The sequence below is a fragment of the Equus przewalskii genome, chromosome 1 (genome assembly GCF_037783145.1).
Source record: "Equus przewalskii isolate Varuska chromosome 1, EquPr2, whole genome shotgun sequence".
NCBI classification, from domain to species: Eukaryota; Metazoa; Chordata; class Mammalia; order Perissodactyla; family Equidae; genus Equus; species Equus przewalskii.
The window spans coordinates 167,238,437-167,257,737 of record NC_091831.1 but is presented as its reverse complement, the minus strand read 5'-3'; the positions used below and the strand labels follow the sequence as shown (position 1 = coordinate 167,257,737).

Sequence of the window (19,301 nt, the reverse complement as noted above, 5' to 3'; positions counted from 1 at the left end):
AGGAAACAAAGGGTGCTGGAAGCACAGTTTAATTCTTTCAGGTTCTTGGCACCTGGCTTTTCAATTAATGCTGTTCCTTGAGTTTTGAAAGAGATCACACACATTTTCGCTCTAGGAGCACTCAGAGCAAGAACAGCATCACCCATCTCTAAAAATATTTCCCAGTGGATAAACTGTTAAGAAAACATGTTTGTGTTCACACTTTGAATAGAAATATTTACTATTCAGACTCTGTACTTGAATTTTTTTCTCTTTTCTTTTTTCTCAAGTAACTAAATTGGCTTTTTGTGAAATGATGACCAAAATCAGGACACTGGGTCATCACCTTTATACCCCAAACAAAGGATCAGGAATTCCAGAGCCTGGAAATAATCTCCACCGAACCAGCTTACATTGTGCAGAGTTTTGTTTGTTTGTTTTAATTCAAAAGCACAATATTTCAGGAGAAGAACATGTTCGAAAATAGTTCCTAAAAACCTGGGAGGCAATATTGGCGATATATTGGAGCTTTAATGAAAGGCTCTCACATTCATTAAAACATGAGCTCAGATGACTCTAGTTCTGTGGATGAGGGTCTGAGCTGATGGGTTTAATTAATGTCACTATTGTTTTTCCCCCGGTCAAACTGATTCACATTCTGTCTATATTTTACACAATTCTTGTTCTGAAAAATAATTTTTTTGAGGATAGACCAGATATTTGGGGATCTTTGAAATAGGGTAACTTAATGACTTAGCTCACTAGGTCTTAACTAGGTATCAATCAACCCCTTATTTCACTTGCTTACCATCAATCCTGTGCTGAGACTTTTGGCTTCTTTACTAAGTAACAACTTTAAAAGAGTACAATTTATCCTTTCTGGACAGTGTTAGGAATAAAGGAAAACATCGTAAATAGTTTTATTTATTCTTTCCTTGTGACTTTAGAGTTGGGTTATTTAGAGTTGTATCATCTAACAAAGACACTTTTTTTGCCCTTATTTTTGTTCTTATTGTACATATTATCACTGATTTTTGCTGCTTAACTGTTCAGTGTTTAGCACATTCAGTGCTGCCTGATAAAAAAATATTTACTTCATTTCTCTTCACTTTGCTGTCGTGAGATGATTTCCATGGATGATAAAACTGAGGGTGTTTGAGAGACAAACACAGGAATATAAGCTGGTCTGCATATGACACTCAACACCTTGATGTGGTTTCTAGGTAACAGCAGCTGCCTGCAAAGTCATTCTTGATTTCAACACCTGAGGTGGGGTTGGGGCGGGACTCCAGCACAGCACAGGCTGGTCAGAAAATTGGGAGCAAATGACTCTAGTTGGTCATCATTTACTTTTCCTGTTGTTTTGGGGAAGAATTTTGTATCAGTTTTGTAGAGCTTTAGAAAAAGGATGATCTATTTCTGCATCACTTAGCATGGAGAACCTGTTGACAGTTTATATTATTACCGTTTCATATTGTATTTGAAACTTTATATGCTTCCTTATATTATTTTTTTGAAATTGGATTGAGCCAGGATTTGTGTTAACTTCTAGGACACCAGTGGAATGTTCCTCTACTGGGTGACATTTTTATTTGAAAATAAATTTCAGAAGGAATGAATAATAGACGTCAAGATAGCATAACCAGAACCTATTTTATGATGCTTATAAATGGCAAAGTTCCATTTAATGTATTTTCCCCCCATGCTGTACTTCCCAATCCCTCCTTACCCCCACTTTTTTTTTTTTTTAAAGATTTTATTTTTTCCTTTTTCTCCCCAAAGCCCCCCCAGTACATAGTTGTGTATTCTTCATTGTGGGTTCTTCTAGTTGTGGCATGTGGGACGCTGCCCCAGCGTGGTCCGATGAGCAGTGCCATGTCCACGCCCAGGATTCGAACCAACGAAACACTGGGCCGCCTGCAGCGGAGTGCGCGAACTCAACCACTCGGCCACGGGGCCAGCCCATTACCCCCACTTTTTTGAGGCCAAATTGAGGCAGAGGAACAAGGAGAATAAAAGAAGGATTGTGACTAAGCGTTCACAACATTGCTTCAGCACTGTGAGTAAATACATAATAGACAAGCAGAGAGCCAGAGGCCCAGTGGCTTCCAGGCCCCCAGCCATTCTTGTCAAGCAATTGCAGCAAATCCAAAAGCACAAAATCAGTAATTCTTAACTATTCATCAAAGCCACCAGAAGCAAACTTTCAAAACTTTTCTTCCATTCTTGCTTCATTTCCTCTTTGTCTCCCTTCTTTATTTTTTGACAGGTTCTCTTTATTTTCTCTTTTTCTGTTCTGGCTAATTTTCAGGTTGCTTGAGTTGGGAAAGGTTAAAAAACTCAACAAGATGAAGAGAGAAGAGATGAAAACAATGGCCAAAGGTTAGGAAAGAGATAGCTGGAAGAAACAAAATTCTTGAATCTCTCTTAGACTTTGAGAGTCTTCATCAGGGAGGAAATAGTGGCTGCACAATGCAGAGCAATTTTAGTTAGGACTCTGGGGGTAGCAATAAATCTTAATGTTTGGAAATCATTGCAAAGATTTTTCATGAAAATTAAAATACTAGAGTATTATATATTAATATGATGGAATGCAATAAAATCATCTATCATACATAGGAATAAATGGCATGAATTCTATCATAATGTAAGTACCAGAGATTTATTGAGTAATCAGAAAAAAAAGGGCTTTAATATGACAATATAAGTCTCACAAAAAAGAAGGAGCTTAGTAGGATCAATAATCCAAACTATTTCTTATGCTGTCAATTCAAATTTAAAACAGAAATAAAAAGAAGCATTTCTGCTAAAATATACCATCACAAAGGGAAAATGAATTTACTTCCTAATTCCTGGCCCTCCAGCAACATGGAAGGTATTGACTCAAAACTTTGCTCTTTCCCTTCCCCCCGTCTCTTTGAGATGATATCTGAAACTCAGTAGGACCTTATAATTAAAGAATAATTTACTGATGGTGAAATACTTTTCATTTCACTAAATAGATTTGAAAATAGAAATTCACTAAAACTGATAATTTCAGGGATCCTGATGCCAAGAATGGGTGACATCAGCCAGGTTTTTGTGTGAATATCTTCAATGACTGTTCAAGCTTTTGGGGTTTAGCCAAAGCCAAAACATGTTCTCCATGCTGTTGCGTTTTATATTCCGGGTGCTTTGGTTGGGATGACTACATGCTCTATAAAAGAGCTGGAAAAGGCAAGGGAAAACCCAACAAGGGAAAATAAAGTATTTGGTCACTGTTCTCTGTATGGTAACAATCTTCTGGATATCTAGAATCATAGAATCGTCAAAGCGAAATTAGGGGAAGAAACCCAGAAAATGGAAGGCCTGAGGGTCAACCTGCTTTTAGCTCTGACCCGTTTAAACTTTTATATTCATGTGCATCACGAGTAATGCCATATAACTGCAGTCGGCAATCTTTGTTGAATGAAGGAATGAATGGCCAGTCCAAGACAGAAGCTGGTCTAACTCACTAACACAGCTGTTTGTTGAACCAAATACCTGGAACTGCAGGGAAGTGAAGCAAATAAGTGTAAAACACGGTATCTTCCCTCAAGTTATTATCTCCCTCTGAGAAGTTCATCTTCGTTTTGGGGTCTGCTCTGTTAACTCTATTTGATTTTCACTCCACTTTGTGCAATCTAAAAGTACTTGATTTATGCTAGTAGTAGTCATGCTAATCCTAAATGACCCTTTCTCTACAACCATCTATAAATGTATTTATTAAGATATTAAGGAAGATTTTACAACGCATCACAGCATTGACATAGCAGGCACACATTATCTGGGTTTGGAACTGAACTCAATTTTAGGTTTGGAAGGGGATTTGAGAACCATGGGATGTACCTTTTCCCAGTGAAGCATTATTATGTCATCTGCTCTTGCCCCACATTATTTTGCTAATTTAAAAGAGCAACCATCCATAGCTTCCGTGCATTTGTTTTTCATTGGATGACAAACTAGGGAGACAAAGGAAATGTTCCTTGGTGAAGAGAGTTTGTGCCACTAAGTGACTTATCATTAGCTATTTTGGGATCTTTGAAAGTGTAATACATGTTTTGAAATGGACGCCCTGTCCGGAGAACTGCTTCCTCCTCTCAACTCTTTTAACTGCTGCTAGAATCTCAAAGATAAATGGAATCTATCACTCTTTATTTATGTGATTTCAAACTGTGAGTTAAGTGATTAAATGAGATACCACTTACCTTAGAGCCCTGAGGGGGCATTTGGGAATTTATCTGGGAGGACTCAAAAGGGGGTTACATTAAGTATGGCTACAGTGCAAAATTCTGCACAGTCAGAATGACAAGATTGTAGTGCCAGTGAATCTGAATTAAGAGTTCACATCTATAAAGAAGCAAACACATAGAGAGAGATGCCCCTGGTTCTCTGTAGTTAAGGGCATCCTGCTAGAAAATTATATGTAAGTCAAACCATGCCTTTGGAGTGAATAACCAATTACTTAACAGAATTTTATTCCCTCACTTGGCCAATGTGTGTAAGAATGCGTTTTGGATTGACTCCTCATACAGAATTATTCAACAGTGCAAGCCCTTTCCTTTTCTCAAAATGATATTGAAACTTGATTCTTTCCCTTTAGGATGTGTAGTTTCCATAGAAGAATGTAAATAATGAACTCTATGAATTATAAACCAATTTAAAGCTTTGTGAGTTTCAGGTCAAATCCAGTTACTATTCTAAACCCATAAGGAGATGGGGTAGGCAGATAATAGGTCCAAAGGCTATAAAAGCTTTAATAAGAGGAGTCCAGAGTGCTTATGAATGACTAAAGAAAGCAAGCATTTTATTCATGTAACAGAAAAACAGAAAAGAAAAAGTAAAGGGAGCAGAATACAAAATGGCTCATCAGCATAACTTTGGCTACAGTATTGTGTGCACTAGTTGCTACTTAAGTTGTGATCACAGAACAATACCAGGAGTAGAATGAACTTTTGTGCCCTGCACAGGCATTTTGATAAATTACCTTCCAAGCACCTGATAAGAAAACTTTGTCCTTGTAGCCTTAGAGGTAATAGCCAGACCAGGAACTAAAAAGACAAGGAAAGAGCCCTGAGAGAATGGGGTCAGGTCCAGCTGAGGATGCAGAATGAGGTTAACAGCAGGATGCTCTGGAGATCTGTACCAGAAAAGATTTTTGTTGTTGAATATATTTATTAACCATTTATAAGATGAGGTGCATAAAGGAATGATATTATTCAATGACCCTAAATTTTCAGTCCAATAAGGACCACAGGGATTCCAGCAAGACTTAACAAAACTAGGTAATTGGACAATATGATGAAGGGGAAATTTGAAACAGGCAAGTGTGAGGTGATGCACATCTGAAAGAACAATTTAAGCTAATCATACACAGTGATGGATATTGAATTAGCCGTAACCTTCCAAGAAAAAGATCATGAGCTTTGCTCAATGTGCAACAGTACTAAAAATAAGTCACTGGAAGAGGAGTGAGAATAATGTGGAAAATATTAAGGTGCCATTATATAAATTGACAGCATATCCTTGTCTAGAATATTATGTTGAGTTTTTGTCACCTCATCATAAAAATGGAATGGAAGAAACATAAAAATGCACCGGAGGCTGGCTAAACTGATTAGAAATATAGGATAAGCTTCATTATGAAGGGAATATTTGATGCCACATTTAAAGACTTCCTGTTGAAAAATCTTACATAAAAGTGATATAAAAGACAGACATTTATGACTCTCAATAGCATCTGCGGTGTGCCCATTAAAGAGAAAATAAGCACTCACATTTTGCACTGTAGTTTCTAGACTTGAATGATCAAGACATTTTTATCCTCACATAGTTTCTTGAATCCACTGAAAGGAGTATAAGTTGGTGGCATCTTTTGAGAAAAAAAATACGAATATCTCCTTGGAAAACCCCTTTTATCTGGGCCAGATTGGATGCTTGTCTCTATTCCACTTTTATAGTGATAATTGGTGCTCATAATGATAATTCTAAATGGCTGCATAATTCTTAAAACACGTTCAAAATCAGAAAAAACCCTAAACAAACAAACAAAAGTGCAAACACAAAGAAGTTTTATTCAGTAACTGAATGAATAAAATCTGACCTATTTTCCTAAAACTTGGGCAATGATTGTTTGGGTCAGTATACTAGTTTACTAACCATAATATACACTCAACACATTCCATCTGGGCCACCAAAGATAAGTTATTATAGTTGTTTTCCAATCTGTATTTAGCCGGAGAACTCCCTCCAAGTTAACAAAGAATGAAATGAGATAAAGATAAAGCAACACGTGAAACTAAAAAAAAGAAAGGTCAGACACTGAGGCTCCTCTCTCATGTTGCCTGGGGCCTTGCAGGTGGGAGGGATGGTTTCTCTCTCCATTATTATCTTTCTAGGGACACACACAGCCCCTGACTGTTAGAATTTGCTATGAAGGAGGGACTGAGAAATAATGTGCAGGAAGAGCTCAAAAAGAGCTGAATTTACTCCTTGGTAGTGAGAGTAGCAATCAAGTTGGACTGAGTATTGACTTGAGAAACATTAGCTTCTGAGAAATCAGTTTCATGTTTGTCTATACTAGCTTGGCTCATGCTTTCTTTTCCTGGGAAGTCTGTTTATTTATATGACAAGTGACATCTTGGGAATGGGTTTTTCCTGAATGACATAGACCCTTTAGTGCTTCAAACAATAATCTCTCTATCTTCTCTCTCTCTTTCTCCATATATATATATATAACAGTCCTTTCCGTAAACTAGTTGAAATGTATTTCAACATTTGTTTTTGTCTCTAAAACATCATCTGGGTTGTTCTTGTGGAAATAACAAAGACTAACCAAATGAGAACAAGCATAGGCCATTTATTCCAAGCTTGCTGTAGTAAGGGGGTCAGCCACTTGTGTCATGTGTGTTTTGGCAGAGACATAAAGGCAGGCAGGGGAGTGGGAAAGCTTTATAGTAGAAAAGAGGGAAGGCTTCAGCTGTGCTCTGATTGGAGGCTGTTGGCCTGGAGAAGCTGCAGGTGGGCTAGCTAGAAGTGGGGCATCCTAGGGGATTGGTTAGGGGCACATATTTGTCTTTCTCTGGTTGGTCTCAGTTGGAAGCAGGGACAAAAATTAGAGAAGCAGTCTGTAATTAATCAAGACCTGGATGTTTGGGGCTGACTGTTACAGGGGTTGTTTGGCTTCCTGGGTTGGTACTAGAGATGGCAGTCTGACTTCCTACTAGTCTGACTTGTAGGAGGCCGGCTATGGTGGGTAATGACTTGGTTTCCTGGACAAGTTGCTTGAGGTTGTGGGTCAGAATTCTACTTTTATATATGGTCTGGCTATTGTCCATTTGTATATTCAGTCTCTCACTTCCTAAGACAAAAAATAAAGCTTGCGTTTTGAGAGAACTGGACTTTAGAAAGCATCTGACCTTCATTTGTGAATAGCATTTTTAGTCTTCTAGCGCCTGAAATAAATCATTACCAAGATAGGAAAACCTTTGGAAGTCTCAGATTGTGGCTTGCTCGTGCTTTGGGCAAGAAGTGACTTGAGTACAGAATTTTCATTTAAATAAAGTAACTCTGAATTATAGAATACATAGTTGAAAATATGACTCTATTTGAGAAAAGAAAGAAAAAAGACTACCATGTGTTTAAAACTTCCTCTGTGCTTTCATTTTATTAATTAAGAGCATAAATTTTGAGTCAAGTCCCAGTGCGACTAAGGCTGTCTTGAAAGTTCCAGTAACTGTTTCAGGCCACCGGGGCACCATTTTGGAAACTGTTTCAGGAATCCTACTGATATTCTAACCATACAAAAGAGCTTACATAGCTTCTCAGGTGCCCTAGCTTCCTTTGAGGGAGACAGTGTGAACCAGGAAGACCTGCTTTTGCAATAAAGAACCTTTGATTGATGGATTATAGAATATTCAGTATCCTAGGTTGAATGGTATTAAGCAAGCAGAAAGAGCTAATTTTTTTTCTAGGTGCTAGTACTGACATTCAGCCACGTATAGTATACTAACACAATTAACTAAAATATACCGTTCCTGAAATGTGCTATAACCAAATGCACTATATTTTTCACATGATTTGCAATTTCCATAGAGAGCTCATTTGGATTACGTTTATAATATTCATTTAGCAAACTCCATTAGCAATGTTTACAAGTGCTTATGGATCCAGTAAATGAGTTTGCGGATGTGCCGTGAACGAAGCTAAATGCATCCATTTGTGTATGGGATCTAATTCATAAATGCATTCCAATCAGGTGGGGTGTAAAACAGATTAAACTCTAACCTGGGAGTCTGGATTCCTATATGGTTCCTACATGGTTTCCTAATGTGACTGAATTGATTAACCTTTTGGTTTCTTGATTTTCCCTAAAGGAGAAAACATTGAAAAACTGGATTAACAGGAGCAGCTGAGCGTAAGAATCCTTAAAGGCAAGGAAACAAACAACAATTATAAATAACCATACCAAATAGAGCGATGTTGATTCATTCTTTTCCTGGTTGAAGATTAGGTTTCCAGGGGAAAACTGTTTTCGCACACTCAGGTTCCTAGAATGCTAATCACATTAATGGGAATGTAACTTTCTGAATTATCCTAGTGACCTGAAAAGATTTCTGCATCTCGCAAAAGGGCCTAATCTAAAAACTACAAGTGTTCCTATTTGGAGTGGCTGATTCTTTGGGAAAATGTCTGGAGGCCTGTTAGAAAGGAGAACAAAGGTCCCTTGTTAGATCATTGATGATTTGCACAGACTGTGGATTTCCCAGTTCATGGGATCCAGATTTCTAGGTCACTGTTCGTGCCAGGTCAAGACCGGGGTGGGGATGTCAGACCTGGGGAGATAGCGGGTCAGTGATACCCAGACCTGTATAGATCTCCCAGGATTAGGAAGAAAGCTTATAATAATAATAACTAATATTCATTGATATTTACGAAAGACTTTAAGCACTTTACATGTAACTCTAATCCTCACAACAATCCTATGAGGGTAGGGGTTATTATTATCATGTTTTTGGTGAGGAAGATTGGCCCTGAGCTAACATCTGTGCCAATCTTCCTCTATTTTATGTATGTGGGGACGCCGCCACAGCATGGCTTGATGAGCAGTATGTTCGTCTGTGCCTGGGATCCGAACCCATGAACCCCAGGCTGCTGAAGGGGAGCATGCGAAGTTAACCACTATGCCACTGGGCTTGCCCCAAGGATTAGCTTCTATCTCATTTTACAAATGAGGAAACTGAAGCTTAGAGAAGTTAAGTAATGTGTCCTAAGGTCACACAGCTACAAAGCAGCAGTACCAGAATTTGAACTCAGGCTCTCTAACTCCAGACCCCCAGTTCTTTACAACTGTATGGCAGATAACTTATGTTTTCCTTAGAACTTACAGTGAGGCACAAAACTGGCTGAAATGGAGGAATCAGCAATCTCTGCCAAGGTTATGTAGTTGTTCTTTTGGAGTAGAAGTTCTAATTTTGGCTTACTGAAGACATAGGGTATAATTCCTCATCTTGATCTAATTAATATCCAGGGACCAGAAATTCAAGTCATCTTTGATATAAGAAACTTATCAAACAGTGCCATCCAATGAGGATATTTTCTTGTCTACTTTCAAAATTGAGTTGGGAGTTTCAGTTATTATTTAAAATTTTTTTCACAAATATAGTTTTTTTTCATAGAACACAGATGCTCTTAACTCCCTAGCAGTCACCATCTGTACCTCAATTTACATTTCCCAAAACACTGCTGACATCTGTTTAAATGCCAATCTCTCCCCAACTTAGTAGGATTTTAGCTCAAAAGTGATATCCTTTGAATGATTTGAAATTTCAAAGTTAAAGTGATTTTAATCAAAATGCTCAATGGCTACAGGTATCCAGGCTGTATCTGTCCCTTTGAGAAGGTTTCCACAAAATGGAGGCTAATATTAATAGTGATCTGTCATTTCCAGGGGAATGTGGGACCATTTTGCCAGGTTAGACTTTTCATCAATGGGAAAAGGAAGGGAGAGGTTCTGAGTTGTCAGGGAGAGAATTCTGGGTGATTAGGAGTTCTCCCAAAGAATCATTGCCCTAGATTCCTTTCTGTAGGTTGATGCTCCTTTTATACAGAGATGTCTGACTTTCTTCAGCAAATCATTATGTGAGAGGAGGCATAGAACATACGTCTGGGGATAGACTCAGTGCGGAAATGGGGCTGAAGGCTGGTTGAACAGTGGGACTGAGAGAGAAGCATGAGTTGTGGGAAACTGATTTTTTTTTTTAAAGAACATATAGAAATTATGCCCCTAAATGAGTGATGCTCCTTCCTAATGGGCACCTGGGGAAACTATAAACTTAATCTAATGGTTCCATAATTATTCAAAACATTCAAGTAGTTACTTTGAAGTCAAGGGCACATTTGTTTTGGAAATTCTCAATGATGTTAAATCTTTATTTGAGAGAAAATTCGATTTTTGGACAAATCCAAAAGTCATCTGGAATGTAGTTTTGTTATAAAGTGGGTTTTGGGGGGCAATTTTTCCTAAGTGGTTCACAAAGGGATTCCAAGAAGGCAGTTTCATAAGATGATTTTAGAGAAATCGTAAACAATGGAAGCATCAGGAGACTAGGTATGTAATCCCTTGAGAAGAATTCTTCATTTGGAAGTATAAATTTGGTCTTGTTTGTGTTTTGGAATCAGACAGATCTGGGCTTTGGATCTGACTTCATATATATTTCAAGATATGTGACCTGAGTTACTTAACCATGTTAAGCCTCAGTTAGTTTTGTCTCCTGTGAAATAGAGATAATTATAGTATCTACCTCCTGGCCTTGTGGGGATTAAAGAGGGCAATGTATGTAAAGTGCTTTGCCCAGCACCTGGCATATAATATAGAAGGCACTCAATAAAGTGGTTGATATATGGATTCTAATCTCCTAGGATGCAGTGTGATGTATCAGAAGGACTTGGAGCCATGTTCTACCACTTATTTGGCTATAATGGTCCTAAGAAAGCCATTAATTTGTAGGGTCCTACTTCCTTCTTTGTAAAGTGAGTATAATAACACTTCTCTTACCAGATTACCATGAATATTAGAGATAATATACATAAAGAACTTAGAGCAATGATTATGATTATTGTGGAAAGGAATCTTAGAATAATAACTTTTTAATGGAGTTCAGATTGTTCTACAGAGATGATAATGAGTTTAATGTGGTACTAATGCTTGTATTTTAAAACTTACAAAATTCCAAATTATAACTTGGGAATTTTTCAGGATGGCAAATATCTCTGGGTGTGGCTCCATCACGCCTGAATTTATTGGTTTGTAGATTGTGGACCTAAAATATCATGGGTTAGTTTGTCCCATTTGTATCTTCAAATGGATCTCATAGGACTCCTAGTCTTATAGACATAAGACGTTCCTTAACTATAGAGCCAGTGGAGCATTGTTTCCATGGTTAGAAGTTTTTCCTTATCTACAGACCAAGATCGTAGAGGGTAGTTTCAGTAGCATTCAGTCTTAAATATTTAAATGCATCTTTAAAAATGCAAATAAAAATTTTAATATAGACAAAGCATTACTCTCTTCTCCATTTTCAGCATTAAATTTCCCCCAAGAAGTCCTCAAGAAATTCTGATAATAAAAGAAAATCAGACCCTGTAGCAACATCTCTCTTTCAAGAGGAGAGAATATATTTTCTTTTCATTTTGTTTGGCAAAAAAGTCTCAGTTAAAATGAGATGTCTGACTCATTTCTACAGCCAAATATTTCTGAAATAAAAGTTTGGAGTTACAAAAATAAAAAAAAATCAAAATCCAGTTCAATTCTAAAATAGGCTTAAAACTTGCTGATTTAAATCAAACCAAAATGTTTAGGAAGAAAATTGTAGTTAAATAAGTAGTTTTCAAGAAAATTTGAAGGAGTGGAATCTTTTCTTCAAATTGAGTCTTGCAGAGAATTCTCAAAAGAGACACGGATAAAAGCAAGGCTCCTCTAGGGAGAGAACGAAGACGGAGGCCCTTCCTTCGCCCTTCTCACTTCTTCCTTCCCTCTTCCATCCCCCATGATCAACGCCAGCCTCCCAGAACCCTCGGACCCTCCAGACACATAGTTGGGGATCCACTGGTCTAGCTGTTCCTTTGATTTCATCTACTGAGCCTGTTAAAAAAAAAAAAAAAAAGAAGAAGCAGCAGCAAAGAAATGAACAAGGCAGTCTTCTGTGAATAGAGCATTAATCCTGGTCAACTGGAGGAGGCAGGAGACAGACATGTTTATCCCTGACAGCTCAGGTCTCTCTGCTCTGCCCAGTGTTGGGGAGCAGGGATTCTGAATATAGAGAGGTCTGCCTGCAAGTTTGATTTCTGTTGGTGGTGAGGTTTCTCCTGGTTGACTTGGCAGCTTTTCTCTAATCACTTGCAAATCAAGAAGACAGGTTCTCCAGTCTTAGAAAGTAGCTCTACTGATGTTTGCTAACATTGGCCATGTTGGTACTTTCGTTTGTCAAAGAACAATGTCAAAGCAGGGGTGGGGTGGGAAATGCTGTTAGAAAGGACAGACTCTGTGCAGTGCGTCACATCTGCTTAGGAAAGGTTATTTTGCTCTTGATAAACTGCCCTCAGTGAGGCAGGGGATGGGGAAATGTCACCACGGCACAGCCTCTGCCTCACGTCCTGTAAAATGTCGATGTTGCTTGTGCAGAGCTTCCCTCTGGCGTCCTTTAATTGACATCTGGGTTTTAGAATCCAACTGCCAGAAATCATCCCACTCAAGGAGTAAAACTGGAAGTGCTGCGCAGCGTGATGACCCCAGACCCCAAGGTAGAAGGAAATGGCTTGGTACTGATGCTCCAAACTGGCCTGAGTGCAGAGGACCTGACTGACACAGGGAGGGAACTGCAGAGGAGCTGCTGAATGTAAATAAGGAGCAGGGCTGCGGGGCCTTCACTTTCTGGCCCTGTGCAAGTGAAAGTAGCCAAGTTAAAACCTAGATTTATGTGCTAGCCCTCCAAGGAGGCACGACAAGAGAGAACACCACAGCAGATTTCTACAATTCCGGTCCCCACGGTTTAAGAGGAAGGTGGCCATGGCTCCACTTTCCTTGAGCTGTGTGTCTTTGGGCAAATTACTTAACCTCTCTGATGAAACCTTGGCTCCCTCAGCTGTAAAGTAAATTCCAGTGTTTCTCAAACTGTCTGTGCAGAGGAACTAGATTTCTTTTTTTAAATCTCCAGGCAGTCTCTAGACTGAGACTTTTGTATAATACAACAAAATTGAATTCATAGAAATACTTAAATTCAACAGATATAAAATTACTCTGTCAAATTGCTTTTAAAGTTTCTAAACACTGACTCTCAATTGCTGCATTATTTTATTGCAGACCAGTAACAATTTGTGGACTGACCCCAGTATGTGGACTCAATTTTCAGTATCGTCGGTACAGACACTAATGGTGCTCACCTTACATAGGAGTGTTATGAGGCTAAATGGAATAATACATATATTTGACAACCATTGTCGTAATTTTTATATTTCCTGTAGGTTTAGCCCTTGGGAAGGCATTTTACCACCAATAAATCCCTACCTTTGTAAAACCCTAACAACACAGAGGTTTTAGAGAGTGTAAGGAGAGAGAAGGAACGGTTTAAATCAACCTCTCGAGAGACTGAGGAATGAACGGTGGAGACCAGGTGAGGGTTCAACTTTTGAGAGTCAAGCCATAGGCCAAGTATATGTCTTGGGACTGCTACTTTAAAAGTGTGAGCTGAACACATCCCACCCAGGCCCCCAGTTTGGGGGGAGAGCGTCTTATCTGCAGCACAGTCCATCCGCGTGATGCTCGCGTGATTCCGAGGGTCCCGGATTTCACTGCCCTCGCTGGAGCCACTGGGGAGCGAGCAGCGCCGTGTTCAGCACCTGGGCCTGGAGGCACAGGGACTCAGCTTTGACGGTCTCCTTATGGCCGGTGCGACCGTAGATGAGGTTCTGCTTGCTCTCCAAGCTCACATTTTCCCCTGTGTAAAGCTAATAATAGTGCCTGCTTTTCTTAGTGCTGCTGAAAGGATTAAGTGAAATAATTCCCACAAGTCTTCAGTAATTTTTCAATGAATAAGGATAGTTAGAAGGCCAGAGGGAGCAGCTCCATTTTGGCCAAGCTGCGCCAGCGCACGGCCAGATTTCACCTGGCATGACGGAGTGGAGGGGTTGATGGCGGCAGCACAGCCCCTATCAGACACAGTAGAAGAAAAGAACCCCAAACCTCAGTACACCACTTTTAAAAGGTTTCTGACCCTTAAATGATGACTTTCCCTGTAGCTATCTAACACTCTTTCTCCTTCCCTTCACCCCAGCTGTGAGAGAGATGGTTCTAACATGGAAAAATGAATCAAAGTCTTGAATACATCATCCAAGGTGAGGAAACCTGCAGGGGTTGAACAGGAGTCTGGGGAAGCAGGAGCCCCCTTTTTTTCCTGTCTACACAATGTGCAGAGAATATCCGTGATTAAAATTCTTAACACGATTTCAAAGCATCACCTTCCTAGGTAGATGATACACAAGGGCAGGCACAGAGATTGTGGGAAGATCTGACTTGAGTGGCTCATTTGTGAGAGCTCAAGTAACCCTCCGTAATGAATTTGCTATTTACTGATACAGCAGTGCCTTCGTTTGGCATTAATGGGCAGGGCCAATGGATAGTCATAGTTATTTAAATTCAAGCTTTGGTACCAGGCCACTAGAATTGCTGCAGAAGGAAAGTGATATGCAATTTCAAAGGTACTTACTGCCATACCATCTAGTAGCTGAAAAACAGAAAGAAGATATGAAAAATAGGATGAAACTACAAATGCTAAATAATGATGATAATGATGATGCTACTAATAATACACTTTATTTGGAAGGCATAGTGAAGGGAGACTTCCTGAAAAGTATTAGCCCACAAGGGGTGAACTTAAGCTGCAAGATGGCCCAACGTGGCTCGCAAATACTTCTACCAATTTATATAATTATGGGAGGAATTTCATTGGGTGTAATTTTTAACTAAGCTTCAACCTTCACCCTACCCTCATTCCAAAACTCCCTCTTTAGTTATTTCTGGAGCCCTCAGGCCAGGCGGTGTCTCATGCGTAATCTAGAATGAGCCACTTCATGTTGTGGTGTCCTCGTCAAAGGACCTTGACATTGCCTCTGTCCTGATGGCCTCTATAAGAATGCTGCCCTGAAATCAAAACTACAATGAGATATCACCTTACACCTGTTAGAATGGCTATAATCAGCAAGACGAAAAACAACAAATATTGGGGAGGATGTAGAGGAAAGGGAACCCTCATACACTGCTGGTGGGATTGGAAACTGGTACAGACATTATGGAAAACAGTATGGAGATTTCTTAAAATATTAAAAATGGAAATACCATATGACCCAGCTATTCCACTACTAGATATTTATCCAAAGAACTTGAAGTCAACAATTCAGAGACTTGTGCGCCCCTACGTTCACTGTAGTGTGTTCACAATAGCCAAGACACGGAAGCAACCCAAGTGCCCATAGACTGATGAATGGATAAAGAAGATGTGGGATATACATATATAATGGAATACTACTCAGCTATAGAAAACACAAAATCATCCCATTTGCATCATTGTGTATGGAACTTGAGGGTATTATGTTAAGTGAGATAAGCCAGACAGGCAAAGACAAACAGTGTATGAGTTCACTCATATGTGGAAGATAAACACATGGACAAAGAGAATAGATTAGTGGTTAACAGAGGAGAAGAGGGGTGGGGGGTTGGCATAAGGGGTAAAGAGGCATATATATATGGTGACTGACAAATAATAATATACAACTGTAACTTCATAATATTATAAGCTATTATGAAATCAATGATAATAATAAAAAAAGAAGGCTGCCCTGCTGGAACAACTCCCCTTCCCCTGGGAGCTGTCTTAACCATGCAGGCTATGATCTGTGGCAGAGCTGGCATAGTAGTTTTCTGCCACACAGTCTTTCATACGTATAGATCTCCCTGCTTCTTACATTAACCTCTGTCTTATAGGAGCTCAAAATTAGGCCGTCAGACTGGGCTTTGTGTGTATCTGGCAGGGAGGCAGGTGAAGATAGAGCCCATGCCATTCCCTGCATCGATCTCCTCTGACTCCTCTCAGGTACCCTCTAGAAAGCCCCTGTGAATATTACTCATGCCAATAAACATTGACAAAGTGGAGAGGATCACCCAGCTCCATTTACCAAAAGCGTCTGGATGCTGGCTCCAGTCCAGAGAAGAGCATCCCCAGGATGAAAACCAATGAAGTCATACCTATCATTTATACCTTCACATGAATGAGTTTCTAAGATATTTTTCTAGGAGCACACATGGATAGGAGAGGAGCTGGAAAACATGGGTTACCTGAGACAGAAAGGATTGGGGTGGAGGGGCAAAATGTTGAGAGTATTAAAACCAGTTTTGATGACTTCACAGTTGTATTCTAAGATGGCCCTGTGCACTCTCACTATTAGAAGAATTTAAGACAAGCCAGAAATGAGGTGGGTAACTGTAGCTAAAGTAGACCAAATACTGAAAAGAAAATTAAATTCAAATATTTTCACGTGTCAGCCACTGTTCGTGTTCTGATTCAGTGGTTGGCATTTCTAACACAGGATCTGAATCAAGAGCTTCTAACAGGAGAAAATTAAACACAGCTTTATAACATGTGTACATGGGAGAGGCTCAGGCAACCTGAGCAACTCGCCAAAATGGCTGAAGCCACCACCTTAAATATCATCTGCTAAAGGCGAAGGAGGATGTTGGGGGTGGGGGAAGTCGATCATGGGAGATTACCACACAAGTACAGTAAACAAGAGTCAGGTTATTATGCAGACTTGAGTCCTTGCCTTCCACATTGATAAGAGTTTCTACAGATAAGGTACAGAGAGGGAGACACCTTTACAGATGGAGATTTCCTTTACAATGTAAATGTCGCTTAACAAAGGGTAAGTAAATTCTGCTTTTCAGAGCTTCTTTCCTGTCTGCAGTTTTTAAAAGTAACCAGCCCAAGATAATCCTCAGGCCAAAGAGACATATCTTGGGGTGGCCAATTCCAGTCCCCCACACCTCCTTTGAAAAATTGAGATGGAAATCCCTAGTCAGAGACTGATTACCACTCATTTGCTGATTATGAGCAGTATCCTCTCAAAGAAAAGTAATGCATTTCCATGTTTCATGCTACAGGTCTTGTCTGAAGGTATGTTTCAGAGAGGGGTGCAAAGGATTCCTATAATTTTGACTCTGACGAGAATGCTGTGGTCATTCTCTGAAGTCTCTTTCTCTGAGTTCCAGTTTGCTTCTGCTCTAGCCTTGGCCTTTGTAGGGGATGGTGAGGAGGACGGACGTGGGGACCAGGAAGGACTTCTTCAAGCCTGGCACGTGCCTCAGTCAGAGTTGCTGGGCCTAACTCTGGACCATTTCCTCTGAAATGAATCCAGGGAAGTAGTCCGGACAGTTGGAGACATAAGTACAGTCAGGGCAAGTGTTCCTACCTTTGTCATTACCAAGGCACTTTTAGAAATTTGTTTCCTACTCTCAGAGATTTGACACTTTAACAATTTTATTTACCAAATAGTATTTATCAAGTAATAATTGCTTTGTTTTTCTTTATTAAGATAAACTGGGGATAACTGCCAATCAGAGTTTTTGATTGACATATGATAACCGTGTTATTGATTTGATCTAATGCCATAAAAATTAAACAAATGAAAATGAAAGAAAACCTGGTATGTATATTTATGTTTATTTTAGTTATATGTGTGTTTTCCATTAGGCTTTCAAAATATTAAATATAATTCACAGATGCCTGTTACTGCCTTTCCTCAATCTTTAAAGAATGCCAAAATTTAGACGTGCAGGGTGGAAAAGCTGCCTGGGGACTGCCAGGGGTGAGGATATATGGAGAGCCCATCATGCCTTTGGAGATTCTTCTTGAGGGGCTTTTGGACTTCAGCCCACATCTCAGGGTGAATGACAGGGAATACACCTACTCCTTGGGTATATTCTAGTTCAAAAGCTCTGTCCAGAGATCCAAAGGCTGTTTTCAAGCCACCAACAACATTGGTTGTTTATCTGACTCTCCAACTATCCCATTTCACTTAAGTTTCCAGCCTTGACACCACAGAGAGGCTATTGGATTAAAGCGGTTCTACCCAACGTTAGTGAGGTGCGTAGACAAATTCAGCCTGCGTGACAACTTCAAGACAAGTCCTTATTCATCTATCTCTTGAAATATACCATTTAGTGAAATGTAGGGGGCCTAAGGAAATATGTGTTGGAACATGGGTGGCACTTGAGCCACTTCCATAGGCACCTGGTGTAAGTCCTCATCTTCACTCGCCAAGTAGAAGAGTGAAAATAAAATGAATGAGCTCAGCCGTTTGCGTTCATGAAGGAGATGTCTGTTAAGATATGTGTCTTACAAGCAGCTTTGACGCATTTATCTGCTAGTAAGTACTTACAGAATCTTATGTCGTCTTTAAAGTGGTGATGGAAGCGGAGTTTACAAATTGGGGAAGTCACTTAGATTACAATATTTGTAAGAGGAAAGTAGAACCCTGGATCCATTAAATTACTGACCCTTTGTAGTTAATTAATGCACATAAGAGACTTCCCATACGAATGGTTCCTTTAAAATGTATATGTAATGGGCAAATACACATAGAAGACTTTTTTTAAGTGATTGTGGCTCAACTGCCTTTTTAAACCAAACATACATTTGATTGTTTTTAAATATTGATGCCTTTGCTGTTGTTACAAAACACTGAGTAGGAGTTCACACAATGAGGGCGACATGTGAACGTGTCAAGCTAATGTCAAAACAACAGCCTTGAGCAGCATTGCAGTCTGACAGGTTTCCGAATGGAGTGACTGCTGACTGGACTACTCCGAGGCTGAATTAGGTCTCTCCTTGTAAGGACTTTGCTATTTTCTTGGGTGTCTGCAGCCTGGAGTTGTGTCAGACTTCACTGATTACATCCCTGTATAGAGAGGGAGGGCATGAACTTTGCCAAAGGGAGGGATGAATATGTATGGTGTTTTTCTTTGGATCAGGCTCACTGCGACCTCTGCTGAGAGCGATTGTGTGACCGTATGCTTGACTTTCTTAGCATGAGGCCTGCCAATAAAGCATCTAGGTTCCCCCCTTGTATAAGGATAATCAACCGACCAGTGCTGAACTTTTTAGTGCCTGGAAAGCACTTCTTTTACTGTAGGGTCGCTGAAAATGCTCTTTCCTTTGCCTGGAATAGTTTTGGCTCCCCCAAAACCGGTGTAAAAC

At 39.7% G+C, this 19,301-nt stretch overlaps 1 long non-coding RNA gene across 1 annotated transcript; it reads left to right on the top strand.

Moving 5' to 3' along the window:
- The first annotated feature begins 10,948 nt into the window (after positions 1–10,948).
- On the top strand, positions 10,949–14,497 carry LOC139084697 (uncharacterized). The gene is made up of 3 exons (XR_011542292.1): positions 10,949–11,028; positions 13,519–13,667; positions 14,328–14,497. It is a non-coding gene; the product is annotated as an uncharacterized lncRNA (long non-coding RNA).
- The last annotated feature ends 4,804 nt before the right edge of the window (positions 14,498–19,301 follow it).